Source organism: Arvicanthis niloticus, chromosome 4, assembly GCF_011762505.2.
Source record: "Arvicanthis niloticus isolate mArvNil1 chromosome 4, mArvNil1.pat.X, whole genome shotgun sequence".
Lineage (NCBI taxonomy): Eukaryota > Metazoa > Chordata > Mammalia > Rodentia > Muridae > Arvicanthis > Arvicanthis niloticus.
Window position 1 is genome coordinate 100,288,637 of NC_047661.1, and position 15,044 is coordinate 100,303,680.

The window sequence follows — 15,044 nt, forward strand, 5'->3', positions numbered from 1 at the left end:
AGGTTTTTCTATAAAAAACAATGACAGTGATGCTTTGGCATTTTAAAGTCCTGTTGGTCTTCCGCTTATATAATGTGGTGCCGGTTTTGTGTGTTTATGGGATTTCTGTGCGTGACATTGTGTGTGTGTCTCAGTGTCTGTACATGTTTCTTGTGCTTTATTTGGCTATGTTTTGTTTATTTGTTTGTTTCGACTTATTATGGTATGTTTTTAATTTGTTTATTTATGTAATTTTAGATGCCTGTTAATTTTCTAAAAAGAGAGAGCAAGAAAGGGTGTGGATTTCGGTGGGTGGGGAGACTCTAGGAGGAGTTGACGGAGGGTAAACAATATCCAGAATATATTATATGAAAAAAATCTATTTTCAGTAAAAAAAAATTACCCGGTGTGTTTGTGTGTATATCTCTGTGTGTTTGTGTGTCTCTGTGTGTGTGTGTCTGTCTGTGTGTATGTTTGTGTGTGTCTGTATGTGTGTAGCTCTCTCTCTGTCTGTGTGTGTGTCTGTATGTCTCTGTCTCTCTCTCTTGCTCTTTCTCTTTTGCTCTGTGTCTGGGTGTGTGTGTCTCTCTCTCTCTCTCTCTCTCTCTCTCTCTCTCTCTCTCTCTCTCTGTGTGTGTGTGTTGTATGCATGTGAATGTATATTGGTTAACTTGGGTAATAATGTTTCCCACCATAGCCATAGACACCAGCACCAGGCCTGGGAAACCTCTGCTCGAGTCACACCACATTCTTACAGGGGTGAATATCCCTGTTTTCTTTCCATAGCATGTAAGCTCAACATTACGTAGAGCTGGGAGCGACAGGAGCTGAAGACAGACATGTTTACTCCCCGTCATGCACACAGCTATATCAACCCTTTGGGAAGTGTATCTTGGTGAGATCAAAGGTGAAATAAGAACTTCTATGTGTTTTACAAAGTAGTGCTTGGACTTTTAAACATGGTTTTATTCTGCATGGTTAACACAGTGGGAAATAAACGGAAATGAAGGGTCAAGAAAGCTGGTTGCTTTAAAATTATCTTTACCTATATTTAGAAGTCTTTACTTACTCTGAGAAACACTGTGTTGAGGTGTGGTCTGTTGCTATGTGTTGTGATGCTAAATACTGGCCCTGGTTGACCCCAGGGATGAGAAGATGCTCATGTGGACATAAGTGATGCTATGTAAACTTGCTCCCCCCCTCCAAGTTATCCGTGACTGGTAAATAAAGATGCCTATATCCAGTAGCTGGGCAGAAGAGAGGTGGGCGGGGCTTCGGTTCCCAGGCTTGGGGTCTGAGGCAGGATCACGAAGAAGAGACAAGGTGGAGCGAGGAGAAGACACCATGAGGTAGATAAGTTGTGAGGGCTGGCCAATCGGAGTTAAGAGCAGCCCTGATGGAACGTAGCAAGTAATAACTTGGGGTTATTGATAGGAAAGTAGATTCTAATAGCTTAGAGGGTAGATAGCTGCCCAGCTCTCATGCTGTCTAAGGCTTAATATCTCTCTCTCTCTCTCTCTCTCTCTCTCTCTCTCTCTATCTCTATCTCTATCTCTATCTCTATCTCTATCTATATACCTTTTGTGTTTTTTATTTGGGAACTGAGTGATCAAAGGCAGGGAAGAAACTCCTGGCTGGGATTGAATGTTACTACAACACACTGCTCTGCTGTATCATACCACTCATTATGAAGAATGCTGAATCTGTATGTAGCATACCGGTTATTACTTTATTCATTAACAAAGGCACAGACTACCACAATCAATGATTAAAGACTTTTCTGTCTAGTGGGAAATTGTGACGATGACGTGAGGTTTGAAGCTGAGAAGGGGGAATACATTAGCAGACTCTGTAGTGTCACATGTATCTTAGGACCAAAGTTCCTTCTGGTCCACTAATATGCCCCAGCTTTCTCCCTCCGGAAGTCCAGGCCTTGTGTGCAGTGACGTGTGCTTCCTTAGTAGTTTGCCAGCGTGGAGAGTGAATTGGCGTCTTGTAGGGCAGGTTCCCAGCACCCTTATATAGCACCAACAAAAGTCAAGTGTGGTAGAAGTTGGAAGCTCTCCATGTCAGTTTTACTACAGGGAAAGAAAATATTTTAGGGGGAAACAAACAAAGAAGACTCTTTATTTTTTTGCTGCCTGAAAATACTGGACTTTGATTAAATTCAAACTTATAAAACCTAAAAATTATTAATTCTTTAAAATAAGATTGCATTCCAATCCCCCACCCCTTTGGGGTTGTTTGTGACTATCTAGCATCAGGTTGGCACACACCAGAAGTGTATTCTCCAGTGCTTGGAGGTAGATTTGGCAGTCAAATACTTTTAAACTATAACTCTCCAGATGCTCACTCTGTAATTACAATACATTGCCACTAGGTGGCAAAGGAGTGTTTTCATTTTGTGAGATGGGCTATTCAGCAACTGAGATAGCATTGTTTCACTTGCTTGTTTTAGAAATTAGACTCAATTGGAGACCAGTGTTTGTCACATAGCACAATGGACAATATTAGCATTAGGGAATTTAAACAATCACTCTCTTCTATATTCCATGGGCTTTTGAATGTATGTGTACCATAGTTTCAAAAACCCCTGTTCATTTATTGATTGACAGGTATGAGAATCTGCAACTTCAGAGACTCTACAAAGTCAAGAAGATTTTCTCTAAAATTCATAGAATTTATTTGTCTTTTCCATTCTCATTTTCTCCAAAGTGTATAGAAGCTACATCAGGATAAGACTCTCATCTCATTGAAGGAATGCACGGTTACTCTGTAAGCTTTCTGTTTTGATTCTACTATAATGCATACAGATAACTATATGCTATACTAACAAACATTTTTTGGGACCTTCAATTACTTTTAAGTGTAAATGAGTGCTGAGACCAAAATAATTGTAGAAGTATAGCTCAGAATTATAAAGTATCTTTAATTAAATGGTTTTTCCATGGGGACAAAGGTCTCATATTTATCTTTTTTTCCTTTTTTTCTTTTCTTTTTATATTTTATTTACATTTAAGATGCCATCCCCTCTCCACATTTCCCCTCCCTAGAACACCCCTGTCCCATGCCCCCCCTTTCCTTTTTGCTTTTATATGATTTTTTAAAAATGTTAATCAAAGGATTTATAAGTTTGGTAATGCTCAATCAGAAGCGTAACCCAATACCCAACCTAGATATAAAAACTATCTTTGACTGGTGGAGACATGTGAACATCTGCCTCCATGCCCCCTCTCTCTTTCTCTCTCTCATCACCTAGCTTCTCCTCTTCTTCATCTTCTCTCCTTGTTCCATCTCTTCCTCTCAGTATCCTTCCCACTTAGCTCCTCCTACATATCACTCTTCCTGTTAAAGTAGAACTTTTCTCTCAAAATACAATTAGAGCATACTTATTCCTAATTGTACCAGTGAGGTACAAGATAGTCCTAATACCCAGTCCATCATTCTGTTGACTAACCAGAACCTCTGTCATCTCTTCTAACTAAAACACTTACTTTTGATCCTGGCTTTTTGGCTTTAGAGTGAATGTCAGCTGAAAACCATCTACTCCGATCTTTTCTCTCAAAGTAAATAGCCAGGATTGGTTATGAGACTATAGGTCTTCAACCCCATCAGAAATCCAGAATGACTGAGTTAACTGAAGTTATGGGAAGCACTAAGCATAGCTTCTAAAACTTAGCCAATTTATAGAGACCTCTGAACACCTGAAAAGCCCCTATACTACCAAACATTGGAGCATCAAATCTTCAGCCTTCTGGCCCAGAATCATCTGACAGACCTTAGTAATGCAGGATTATTAAGGGCTGATTACTATGTCTAGGCAGATATAATCAGTCGACTATTCTGCAAGTGTGTCCTTTTCTGGACAGTAATTTGTCTGTAGATGGAGAGAGGCAATTCTTGCCTAGTGGCTGTCACCGCACAACTGGAGTAACCCCAAGGATGCTCAATTTCTTCTTAGAATCCACGACAGGAAGCTGTCAGGAGCAGACAGGTCTCTAATCAAAATGAACATTAATATATAAATATTTGTAGCGTCAGTTCTGTGGACTTCTGATGTTTTGAAAACTAACTATCCATGTAAGGTAACCTGGACTGTTGTCTGTTCACTCCTCTCAGCTATTTCTAAATAAAATATGGAAAACACCCTAACAATAAACTCAAAACCATGAATTTGCTATAGTCCCTTAACTCATAGGTTAACCGTCCCAAATCAGTTAAAAAAGTTAAAAAAGGGCTGGGTCTAGGCATTGTATTCCTAAATGTGTTATACAGGCACAATGCCCATGAGAGTATCAATATTCATCTCATTTTTATATTAATAAGAGGCTCATACCAATGAAAACCTTAAATTTGAAATCAAAGTAAATTTTGTACCATTTAAGAAATTATAACTTCATCTTGATAATAATTATACAGATTTCTACCAATAGGTTATGGCTATGCAATAAGTCCTAGCTAATCCCCCCTGTTCCAACAAAACCACTACTTTTCCCTAGAAAGACAGACCATTATTAACCACATTAGTCCCCAAGCTCAGGGAATAGGGGCGCTGACTCTTCTTTAACTTCTTCAAGCTGATTAAGGGCGTTGAGATTTTAGAAGAGGGGTGGGGGGAAGAGTAAGTTGATAAGCCTCTGATGCTGTGTCTTCACTGAATCCAGATGGAATTCCAGGACATCGGAGGTTTGGGCAGGTCTGCTCAGTATGCTTGATGAGTAGATACACCAAGGCTGTATATTCTGCAATATACAATTCTCAGAACAAGTTTTAGTATCAAGAAAAAAAAAAAACAACTTCCCACCCCCAGGGGGCTGACATTTTTTTTTTTAAAGATGTTGGTTCTGAAGACTTTTTTTTTTCGCTTGTTAAAATTGGTTGTAGTATTTACGTTTCAGATTTTATCCCCTTACCCTACTTCCTCCCACCACCCAGAAACCTCCTATCCCATCCCCCTCCTCATGTTTCTATGAGGCAGTGACTGCACCTAACCCCCCTTACTATCCCCTCCCCGCCCTCACATTCCCCACCACCCCCACTGTGTGTTCATTTTTTTTTTTTATGGGACCAAGAAACTCCTCTCCCACCTATGTCCGACAAGGCCATCCTCCCCTACATATACCTCTGGAGTCTTGGGTCCCTCCCTATGTGTTCCCAGGCTGGTGGTTTAGACCCTGGGGGGCTCTGGTTGTTTGGTATTGTTGCTTTCCACCTGGGGTCACTAACCCTTTCTGCTCCTTCAGTCCCCTCACTAAGTTCTCCATTGGGAAACCCCTGATCATATCAGTGGTTAATTGTGAACATTGTCCTCTGAGTGTGTTAGTCTTTGGCAGACCTCTAAGGAGACAGCTATATCATGTTCCTCACATTATGCACTTCCAGCCATCCACAACAGTGTTTATCTTAGGTGGCTGTACATGGGGTGAATACCCAGGTGGAATGGTCTCCTGATGGCCCCTCCTTCAGTTTCTGTTCCATGTTTTGTTTCCCTATTTGCTCCCTTGAGCATTTTTATTTCTCGTTCTAAGTAGAACTGAGGCATCCCCTCTTGGTCTTCCTTCTTCATGAGCTTCATGTGGTCTGTGGGTTGAGTCTTCGATAATCCAAGCTTTTGGGCTAACATCTGTGGAGATATGTTTGTGTAACTATCTTCTTTTGGGGTTTTTGGAAGATTACTTTCTTGCTTTTTCTAGGTTGTAGTTTCCCCTCCTTGTGTTGGAGTTTTCCACCAATTATTCTTTGAAGTGCTGGATTTGTGTTGAGATACTGTGTAAATTTGGATTTGTCATGGAATATTTTGGTTTCTCCATCAATAATGATTGAGAGTTTTGCTGGGTATAGTAATCTGGGCTGGCATTTGTGTTCTCTTAGGGTCTGTATGATATCGGTCCAGGATCTTCTGGCTTTTATGGTCTCTGGTGAGAAGTCTGGTGTAATTCTTATAGGTCTGCCTCTATATGTTACTTTGCCTTTTTCCCTTACTGCTTTTAGTATTTTTTTCTTTGTTTTGTACATTTGATGTTTTGACTATTATATGGTGGGAAGTATTTCTTTTCTGGTCTAAACTATTTGGAGTTCTGTAAGCTTCTTGTATATTTATCGACATCTCTTTCTTTAGGTTAGGGAAGTTTTCCTCTATAATTTTGTTGAGGATATTTACTGGTCCTTTAAGTTGGGTGTCTTCCCCCTTATCTATACCTATTATCCTTAGGTTTGGCCTTCACATTGTGTCTTGGATTTCTTGCATATTTTGGGTTAGTAGCTTTTTGTATTTTGCATTTTCTTTGACAGTTGTGTCAATGTTTTCCATGGTATCTTCTGCACATGAGATTCTCTCTTCCATCTCTTGTATTCTGTTGGTGATACTTGTGTCTATGACTCCTGATCTTTTTTTTTTTTTAGGTTTTCTATCTCCAAGGTATTGTCCCTTTGTGATTTCTTTATTGTTTCTACTTCCATTTTTAGATCCTGCATGGTTCTGTTTAATTCCTTTTCCCGTTTGATTGCATTTTCTTGCAATTCCTTAAAGGATTTTTGTGTTTCCTCTTTAAGGGTTTCTATCTGTCTACCAGTGCTCTCCTTAAGTTCTTTGGGAGTGTTATTTATGTCTTTCTTAAAGCTGTCTATCATCATCATGAGAAGTGATTTTAATTCTGATTCCTGCTTTTCTGGTGTGATGGGGTGTTCAGGGCTTGCTCTGATGGGGGAGCTGGGTTCTGATGATGTCAGGTAACTTTGGTTTCTGTTGCTTATGTTCTTGCTCTTGCCTTTTGCCATCTGGTTAACTCTAGTGCTGCCTGTACTTGCTGTCTCTGACTGAAGCCTGTCTTTCCAGTTATCTAGCTTGTGTCTGATCTCCTAGGGGTCCAGATATCTCTTTGATCTTTTCCAGCTGCACTGATTACAGTGGTACCTCTAGGATGCCTCAGGATATGGTGCCTCCAAGGTAGTAGTCCAGCTAGGTGTCTGCTGTTCTGGGTGCAGTGTCTCCTCTAGAATATCTCAGGATATGTTGTCTGACGCTGTGAGTTCAGTTGTTCCTCTGTGGCTCTGGATTGAGTGGACCTTCCAGTATGTCTCAGGTGGAATCCGGGGTCCACACAGCAGCAGACCTGGCAGAGGTCTGATCCAGGCCTCAGATCTGAGAACTAGTTTCTAAGACACTGTCCAAGTTAGAGCGCCTGGGATCCCTGCTTCCTCTGGGTTCTTGGAGGTTGGGGGCAGAGCTGCCACCCAAGATCTGCTCAGTGCTCTGGCCCAGACCGGAAGGGACCAGTCATATTTATCTTTTAATTTCATCCTATTACTTGGTACTGAGAGTGCAAAACAGACTCTTAAGAAAAGTTTGTTAAAAAAAAAAAAACAAAGTATACTCGAGGACTATTACAATGAAACAGATGAGGAGACACTCAGTGCAGTTTAAAGGTTGCTTATTGAAGTCAAGTATCCAAGTACTAATTTTTTAAAGATTCAAGAATGTGTATGTCTGTGTGGGTGTATGCCATATGTGTAGTACCCTTGAAGGCCAGAAGAGGGCATTGGATCCCCTGAAGTTACAGGTGATTATGAGCCATGTGTGTGCTGGGACCTAAACTCTGGTCATTTGGAAGAAGAGCAAGGTTCTTAACCACTGAGCCACCTCTCTGTCCTCAGGCAAACTTAAGTGTGATTTTGGAGCATTTTCATACTTTTCTACTGTACTTGGAGAAAGATACTTTTAACACTAAGTGGACTTTATCTTTCCTTATTTTAAGCTGTCAAGTGACGGACCTTGCATACCTCCAGTTTTCCTCCTAACATCCAGCTCTATTAGAAGTCCATGCAGACACTGGTTCTTCTCCAGCCACCAGTCAATTGGCTCTTATTCTAAGTGTCTACCTTTTCTTTCTTTAAAATTAAAACAGAGGAGCACGGTGCTGACTATGACTTTCACATCCTACAGATATTTTTAACTTTGATACAAAGTCCTTTGTGTGTGTAAGCCTGATTTTTAACATGGCACATTCTATTCTTGATATCTTTATTTCCTATGAGAATCGTAAGGACTTTTATTAAAAACTGTATGTGTGTCTATATGTATGTGTGTGTATATGTGTGTGTGTCTCTGTGTGTGTATGTGTGTATATGTGTGTGTGTCTCTGTGTGTGTATGTGTGTATATGTGTGTGTGTCTCTGTGTGTATGTGTGTGTATGTATGTGTGTGTATGTGTGTATATATGTGTGTGTATGTATGTGTGTATGTATGTGTGTGTATATGTGTGTGTGTGTATGTGTGTGTGAATGTATGTGTGTGTGTTTGTATGTGTATCTGTGCACATTTATACTTATGAGTGCAGGTGTGCACTTGCCACAGCACAGGTGTGGAGCTCATAGGCCAATCTCAGGGGTTGGTCCTTACCCTCCACTTTGAAATCTGGGTTTCTCCTTGTAGTTCACCAGTGCACACAGCAAGCCAGCTGGCTTGTGAGGTTTGGAGAATGTTTTTATTTCCAACTCTCATTTTGCCCAAGGAGCAATGAGACTGCAGATGGGCACTACTGAGTCAGGACTTTATTGAGACTGCAGATGCACACTACTGTATCCAGACTTTAATAGACTGCAGATGTGCACTACTGTGTCAGGACTTTATGTGGGTTTGGGAATTAGAACTCAGGTCTACATACTTGCACGAGATTTTTTTCCAGTAAGTCATCTCCCTAGGCCACAAAACAATTCAAGCAAGATTATCACAATAACTTCTAATAAGTTCTTGCTAGTGAAACTATACCCAAAACTATGAATGGAATATGAAGTTATAATTAATCGTTTACTGAGTACATAATAAATATTTAAGCTATCCTAGACATGAGGATGTAATGTAGCATTGTGTAAAAGTAGAAACTGATGGCTTAAAACTAAATGTTTTATTAAGTACATAGAACATCCTTCCAAACATCAGTAAATCTCATGTACAATAAAAACAAAACAAACAAAAACTCGAAGTAAAGAAACAGTAAGTCCACAGAAGAATCTTTCCAAAGGCCTTCACTTTAAAGAACTGAAGGGACTTAACATTGGTCACTGACAACAAACTTACCAGTAAGTTTCATTCATTTTCTATATGAAAACTACTTAAAGGTTTTCTTCAGTTTCTTTCTAAAATCCTGAGTTAGAACAAAAGCCCTTGGAGGCTGGAGAGTCGGCTCAGCGGTTAAGGGCACTGACTGCTTTTCCTAGAGGTCCTGAGTTCAATTCCCAGTAATGACATGGTGGCTCACAACTATCTGTAATGGGATCCAATACCCTCTTCTGGTGTGTCTGAAGACAGCTACAGTTTACTCATGTATATAAAATAAATAAATAAATAAAAAATTCTAGAACACTATTCCTGAATATACAATAAAAGAAGTTTTTTTAGTAAGTATGACTACGTTTATACTCAAAAGCTTATGATGAATGCTTCTATAGATGCTTTCAATTATTTCAAGATAAGAAACAGTTTAGACTTTTAGCCTCAGGTGGAGACTAACATAAATATAATGGTCAAATACGCTCTCCTTTTTCTCTTCTTCTTCTTCCTCTTCTTCCTCTTCTTCCTCTTCTTCCTCTTCCTCTTCCTCCTCTTCCTCCTCCTCCTCTTCCTCCTCCTCCTCCTCCTCCTCCTCCTCTTCTTCTTCTTCTTCTTCTTCTTCTTCTTCTTCTTCTTCTTCTTCTTCTTCTTCTTCTTCTTCTTCTTCTTCTTCCTCTTCTTCTTTGCAGCTAGGGTGTTTACTGAGAACGATTTTTTTTCTGTACCCCATATCTATGCTCTCTCTTTTGATACACGGCAGAATTTTAACTGTAGCAGGAATTGGAAAAATCTCCAAGCATTCTTGGTTCTCCTTTTTAAATTTTTCCTTTATCTTCACCCAGAAACAGTTGCTGTATCTCCTGAAAGTTATTCTAGTTATGAAGAATCGGGTCAGCCCCTTACTCTCAATGTGTGCTGCAGAGTATGGTTGCTCACAAGGGAGAACCGACTAGACTTACATAGGACACAACATTCAATTTCCTCTTTTGTTCTGCCTGCGTTTTCTCTCAATTTCTCTACAAAGGATGACACACTGTTGCACATGTGTTTGTTTATTCTTTTTCTTGAAAACTATCATTTTTCAAACAGACTCGTTTTACTTATGTATCTCTCCGTGTGCATAGCCATTCCTATGTGCGTGCCAGTGTGCTCCCATGAGTGCACGGAGACTAGAAGAGAGTTCTGGATCCCTTGGAGGTAGAGTTACATGGGTGCTAGCTCTGAACTCTGCTCTTAATAATTGCACACAGCGCTCTTAAGTTATGAGTTCTCTCTAGCCCCTAAGCCCATTTTTGTATTTGCCTATACAGTAGAAATTTTATTCACCCGAACCATTATATTTTCATTTATGTTATCTTTGAAAAATGCTTGACGTAAAAACTATCATTAAAACTATTGAACAATAGGTTGTGACTCTATGACATTCTCTTAGCTAATCACAACCCTCGTCTGCATCTTGAAACTATTTCATGTATATGACAGTGCAGACAATACTTCATCCTTTTTCATCTTTCCATATGAAACCCTTATATTTCTAGGTTCATTTCTTACATTTCTAACCACATCCATATGTCTGACAACAACTTAACTTGAAAAGAAAACTTAGACCCTTGTCTATTCTTATGTGAGATAAAACAATGAAACCTACTGGCCTAGAAATAGCTGAAATGCTGCTTTTCTCATTTCTAATATGATGCTTTGTTGTTGTTGCTTTTAAAAGGGGCATTAGACACAATTATTGCTTCCTGAAGAAAAGCAAATTTCTTCCACCAATACGCTGATAATAAAACTGTCAATGGAACTCATGAGTTTATTTAATGCCTACTTCTTTTCTGGCCAGGTCTGAAAAAATAAAGTTATTTCTTCTTTATTTGAGTCATGGGTGGGAATTAAAGTACTAGTGTTGACAGGAGAGAAACTCAGGACTACGTTCATTTGTCTTCATTTGTCATATTTTCCCCCTTCAACCTCTCTACTTTCCTTTTTGCTTCTTGTATAATAATAATTCTATAATTGTCTTATCATTGCAATGTACTCAAATCCACCCTAAATCAGAGCTTACAGAAATAAGTTAAGACAGTCATAGACTAATTCTTTCTCCTTTGATTCTTTTCAAAGCATCTCACTGTGGGGAAACAAAAATGAGCTGAGTATTCACACCCTTTAGGTTCTCTCCCGTCCTCTGTGATTTAATGCTAAGCATTAGGAAGCCACCCTCGTGTGTGTATAACAGACTACTGCTATATTCCCTAGCTTCAGCTGGGACAGCAGGAATTGTGGAGCAGATTTTTGGGAGGGCGTCGGCACTCCTGTGTACCACATCTTCATGCACTATAATTGCAGATCTTTTTCAATTTCTTCTCAAGGTCTGATATAGTGAGTTAACACAAGAGTCAACTGCCAAGACACAGAGAGATGGAAAAACAATCCAAAGAAGACAAGTCACATGTGAGCTGTAAACATTGACTTGATATTATATATTGCTCTCTTTAATAAGGATGAATTCTTTAAGAATTTCACACATTGTATTTTGATCATAGTCACCTCCCTCTTCCAGTTTCTCAAGGTCCACCCCTCTCTTAGTTATGGTTTCTACGTTGTGGTAAAACACCACAGCCAAGAACAACTTGGGGAGGAGAGGGTTTATTTCAGCTTGCACTTCTGGGTAACAGTCCATCCTTGAGGGAAGTTAGGGCAGGAATTCAAGAAGGACAGGAACCTGAAGGCAGGAACTGAATTGGAAGCCATGGAGGAGTGCTGCTTACTGGCTTGCTCATCATGGCTTGCTCAGACTGCTTTCTTGTAGTGCTCAGGCCCACTAGCCCAGAGGTGGCACTAGAACAGTGACCACAGGCTTCCCCTCAGACCAATTTGGTAGAGATATTTTCTCAAATGAGTGTCCCTCTTAAATGACTCTAACTTGTGTCATTGACACAAAACTAACTAGCACCCTTTACCTATATCTACCCAACTTTGTGTCTTGATTACAACTCCCTCACACCCCCCAAAGGCCAAAAACCCAAAAAACACTGAGTGCAATTTATGTTACTCATATGTGCTTGTGTATATGCCCACACCCTAGAGCATGCTCCACTTCCCAGGGGACACAGCCTGAAAGAAAACCAATGCTTCCTTTCCAAGCAGCTGTGAATTAACAGTAACTCCCCAGCAGTGAGTGAAATCTTGTGATCACCTACCTCCCTCTCTATGCTGGGATTTGTCTGGCTTAGGCTTGCCTGTGTGTTCTGCACGCTGTCACAACTGCTGTGAGTTCACATGTGAAACTACTCTGTAGTGTCCACAAAACATTCCCTTATAGTTGTCCATCATTTCTAGCTCTTACAGCCTTCCTGCCTTCTCTTCAACAAATACCCTGGGCCTTGGGAGAAGGAGGAGAAGAAGAAAGAAGAGGAGGAGGAGGAAGAGGAGGAGGAGGAAGAGGAGGAGGAGGAAGAAGAGGTGTGTTACAGATGTCCCATTTAAAGCTGAGCACTCTGGAGTCTCTTGTTCTCTGTACATTGGCCATTTGTGGGCCTCTGAGCTATACAGTCATCATATACTGTAAAAAGAACCTTCTCAAATGAGGATTGAGAGATACACTAATCTATAGGTGTAACAAGAAGTCATTGAGACTCTATTTAAAGCCAAGTCCCTTTAGTAGAACAGTAGTGTAAGTAATCCCATGACCAGTCTAGCAACATGTTCTTGACTCCAATAATGTTACTAAAAATGACTTCCATCTTGTGAAGTTGGCTTTAGTCCCATCAGAACATGGTGGGTGACTCCCATGCCTCTAGTGCAACCAGTGAGTGTATCTTGCCAGTCCAATAATTGCAGTTTGTGAGGTTCACAGCCTGGTGAGATTGCAGGTTACTTTTCTCCTCCAATAGCTTGCCTGGTATCTTTTAACACTGTGAAAGCTAGTTAGTAGGGATGAAGCTTCCAGGTCAGTATCAGCTGGATTTGTCCAGCTCAAATATGACTCAAATATGCAGTAGGTCCAACAGTTCAAAATTCAATGGTCTTACCATCGAATTATGCAGGGCAACTGAGAACAGTGACAAAAGCCTGCAGTATTTGGGGGTCTATGAAACTTCAGTGGCCAACAACACCAAAAGAGATAATCCATCCCTGGTATTTGGTTTTTATTTTTTAGCCTGTGATGTCTAACAGGGTGGTGGCCCGTTATAGGGTAACTCTACCTAAAAGTTTTTACATATGGACAGCACATGGTTTTAGGAAGCTTCTGAAGTAGTAGTTTTTCCTATAATTATTCAGAAGGTCCTTAGTGGGAGGTATCCCTCCCTGTATTTCCTCCGAGATAGCCTGTTACCCTGTTTTCAACCCTGTTTAACTATCTTACTCCATTATTCTCTTTCTCCTCTTTATATTACTATGTTCTTTCTTCCCTCCCTTGAAAGATGCCCACATTGTCCCTTACTAACTTCCTGACCTCTGTGGGTTTCCCAAATGAAACACACATATCTAAAGATACAAAGCTAACACCCAATCAATCTATTATGTTGTGAATGCTTTCCACTGTTATTAAAGCCTTAAAAAAAAAACAAAAATAAAAAATTATAACCACTGTAACCTGACAACCCCGAGGAGCATAGATGGAAAAAGAAATGTCTCTGAAGGATCCTCCACACTAAAGTTACGAACAGATGTAGAAGATTGTATCCCATGAAAAAATCAATTTCATTCCAGGGATGCAAGGATTGTCCAGCAAGTCATCAAATGTAATATACAGCATGAGCTTAAGGACAGAAATGCTGTGATCCTCTCAGTGGGTGGAAAAGTCTTCGACAAAGGTTCACTATCCCTCCATGCTCAAAGTCCTGAAGAAATTAGGAGTAGAAGAAACATGACCTCAACATAATAAAAATCTATATGTGGCAGACGTATAGCAGATATTACAGTAAGTAGTATAAAACTGAAAATACTTCAGTGGACGGCTAGAAAGTCAGTTACTTAGAACATTCAAGCAGTGGCAGGTAAAATAATAAAAAGTACACATAGAATATATGATATCTATAGGGTTCCATTTTTAAGAGCCAATTTATTACTCATTGGGTATAATAGGCTGAGAAGTTCAAAATAAAGACATAGCAAATATACCCAATAAAGCCATAGTGGAAAATTTCCTAGTTCTAATGAAAGAAATAGCTATCCAGCTAAGGGAAGCACTTAGAACAAACAGACAAGAACAGGAAATAAGTTTGTCATCTGAGAAAATAGGACACCTTAAAATATAAATATGGGAAAGGGTTTTCTGCTTGGGAACTGAAACCGAGAATTAACAAACAGAATTGCTTATATTTAAAGACCTTCTATATGGCAAATGAAGCAATTAATTGAGTTAAGGGACAGTCTACTCTAACTGTGGACTTTCCCACTCATACCCCAGTTCCCCAAATAACAGCTCTGAGACTTATTATTTATGAATAAAAGCTTAAGCCATAAGTTTGGGCTTATTCCCTGACTAGCTACTAACTTAATTAACCATTTCTTCTTTTCTATGAGTTCCACATGACTGGTTACCTCTTCTAGTTTCAAGTATCTCTCTCCTCAGAGTTCAGGGTGAATGTCTTCCTGCTCCTGACTCTATCCCAGAATTCCTCTCTCCCTATCAGAGCTCCCGCCTTCTAATTCCAGCCCCGGCTCATAGGCCATCAGCTTCTTGTTGACATGTGATATTTCCAAACAGTACGCGAGAGATTCTCTCTACAGTCTACAGAATGAGAGAAAACATTTGTTTTCTCTATAATAATCAGACAAATCATTAATGGTTTGATGAATCATTGTGAATAGAGAGTTCTCAAACGTTAATGAGCAAGTGATCAAAAAACATGAAAATAATTCTTTAGCATCTTTAATAACTCTAATAAAAATTATTCAGAGATTCTGATATGTTACCCCGGTCAGAATAGCTATTATAAAACAACAACAACTGTGGGGCGGTGGGCTGTGAGAAGCAGCTGGGTGCTTGGTCGACCAAGAGCTTGGAACCCCG

At 39.8% G+C, this 15,044-nt stretch overlaps 1 long non-coding RNA gene across 1 annotated transcript; it reads left to right on the forward strand.

Moving 5' to 3' along the window:
• Positions 1 to 317: 317 nt before the first annotated feature.
• Positions 318 to 12,481, forward strand: LOC143441910 (uncharacterized). Its single transcript, XR_013109662.1, has 4 exons — positions 318 to 886; positions 2,695 to 2,754; positions 11,395 to 11,476; positions 12,365 to 12,481. It is a non-coding gene; the product is annotated as an uncharacterized LOC143441910 (long non-coding RNA).
• Positions 12,482 to 15,044: the final 2,563 nt, after the last annotated feature.